Source organism: Ipomoea nil, unplaced genomic scaffold, assembly GCF_001879475.1.
Source record: "Ipomoea nil cultivar Tokyo-kokei standard unplaced genomic scaffold, Asagao_1.1 scaffold2926, whole genome shotgun sequence".
Classification (NCBI taxonomy): Eukaryota; Viridiplantae; Streptophyta; class Magnoliopsida; order Solanales; family Convolvulaceae; genus Ipomoea; species Ipomoea nil.
In genome coordinates this window covers 3,335,004-3,337,605 of record NW_017619354.1, presented here as the reverse complement: position 1 = coordinate 3,337,605, position 2,602 = coordinate 3,335,004, and positions in this window count along the sequence as shown.

The following is a 2,602-nucleotide window of genomic DNA, read 5'->3' as shown; positions in this document are numbered from 1 at the left end:
CATTGTAGGTTTGATTGATGAGATGAGGTAGCATTACCAAGGGAGCATATGAATTATGAAAGGAAGGAAATAATGGAGCATTTATTTGATGGATAGTTCCTCATTGATAAAATAATTAATCTATAAATTAATTTTAATTTGTTTGACTTGGTTAAATAACCTATACGAGTGTTTGATTAATTAATTTTTTGTAACAATTTATTAGCCCAAAACACTAAAACTCAAAAAGTTGCTCAAATCAGCTTTTTTAAATCAACTTTTTTGAAAAAGTCATTGTGTATCTAATCAGCTAATAGATAATTTACCAAACATCTTTATATAATCAGCTAATGTTATCAACTAGTCAAACTCATTAACTCAATCAGCTAACATCTATTTACCAAACACTCCTATAATGTTCTATTAATAATGGAACGATAACTATCCCATTGCACTCCTCTTCTCGAGTAACCATGAGTGCAATTGACACTTAAAAAAGAGTTGTTAAATGAGTGAAACATGATTTCACTACTTAAAATATTACGAGTTTAATTTTTTAGTACTAAAAAAATACAAGGGACAATTGTCTTTCTTGTTTGGTTGCAAGTTTCCTACATCACCCAAAAATAGTATAATTACTTTTCGGAGTTAACTCCATTTTTTGTCCTAGATTTATAGGTGACAGTCCACTTCTAGTCCATTTTATTAGAGCATCAACTTTTGATCCTAGTATTATTGTGACATGACAATTTTTAGTTCTTTATCAACAAAATAGTTTTGGTAGGGAATATCCCGACCGTCATAAGCTCCATCACGACCGACTTGCCTTTGTCTTCTTTTTCTGGTCTTTGCAGGTAGCAGGTCGGGCTTTCTTCATGGAGACCCCGATCGGGAACGGTCGGAATTGCCCGAGCGCTGATGTCAACCACCGAGCGGTAGCCCTTTGACAAAAGAGCCTGGCACAAGGACATGAAAGGACACGTGGCGGCTCTTTACATCGACAGGCAGGGCACCCGGGAGGATGACACGTGGTGGCTACGTGGAGGACATGCCGAACGGCTGGAATCCTGTCCCCGGCCTAGCAGCTATAAATACCCACAGTAGCTACAGTGTAAGGGACTTTTGGACGATCGATAGGTTGTTGTTAGAGAATCCCGACCGCAGTCAGTCGGTACTCAGAGCAGCCAAGTAGATTGTACTTAGGGCCTTTACCGGGATCAATAAAGATTTTGCTTGCTTTAATTGGTCTCGTGTTATTTTATATTGCTTACGTAGAGTTATCAGTATCATTTTGGCGCCGTCTGTGGGGACCCGTGCAAGAAACCAACGTTTCGACGAGCACCCGGTCTCTTCACCAATCATGTATCCGTGGGCACGCAACAACTTTGCTGACGACCAGGCGGATGCGGCGAGCTCATCCGACCACCATGCTACCCAACAGCAAGGTCAAATGGTCGACCTCAACCTCAACCTCTCGCCACCGCATCCATCGAATGCATACCCGACCGCCCAACAGCCGGTGCAGTACATCCAACCAGGGTACCAGCAGCCCGGTCAGCAATATCAGCAACCGATGCCTCAGATGGTCTATCCCGGTCAGTATCCATACCCGGTCCCACCTCAACCATACGGGTATTGGCCAGGCCAGCCGGTATATTACACACCACCGGTCGGTTACGCGCCGTACACACCTGCGTACACGGCTCCAGCCGCCGCCCCCCCAGTATACCCGGCCGCTCAAGTAGAGCCGCAGCATCAGCCCACTTCCCGGGCTCGACGCTCGGCTCGTTCGCGGTTGGGGTCGGGGGGTGCTGTTGCGATGGAGGCGTCGCAGGCCCAGCAAGAAGAGGAAGCTCCTGCCTGAGCGGAGGATCCTGAGGAAGTTGCCCGAGCGGTAGCTTTTGACCGTCTTCGACCGGAAATGCGGCAGAGACTGGGACCCCAAGATCCAGATCGCCGGTTAGAAGACGCACAGATGCAGGAAGCCAGCCAGGAGGCTTCGTCTGGGCATAGCGGGTCGAGATCACATCGACGTCGACGCGCTCGGGACACTGCCCAAGCCGCCCAGAACGCCGAGCTCAACGAGACCCGAGGATTGCTCTACAACCTCCAGGCTGAAGTTGCGCAGCTCAGGAGTGCGTATCCCACAGCACCCCCGGCCGACCGATCGACCCTACACCAGACGCCTTTCACAGCAGCGGTAATGGCTCAGCCTTACCCGCTCGACTTAAAGGTCTCGGGAGAGTAGAGTTACGACGGTCGGACAGACCCGGAGGCTCACGTGAATGATTTCTTCAGCAATATGATGCTGAAGGGCGTTTCAGACGCCGTGATGTGCAGGGCCTTCTACTCAACGCTTACCGGTCGGGCGGCAGAATGGTTCCGAACCCTGCAGCCGGGGTCAATCGACAAATTTGAGACCCTGGCGATCAAGTTTGTACGGGAGTTCATTACTTCCAAAGTGGTGAGGAAGTCATATATGTACCTCGAGAAGGCCAAGCAGCTCGAAGGGGAAAGCTTGACTGACTTCCTCATCAAGTGGAAGGCGGCAGTCGGGGAGGTCGAGCCCATGGATGATGCGACCGCCACTCACATGCTTCACATCTCCCTCCGGGCGGGATAC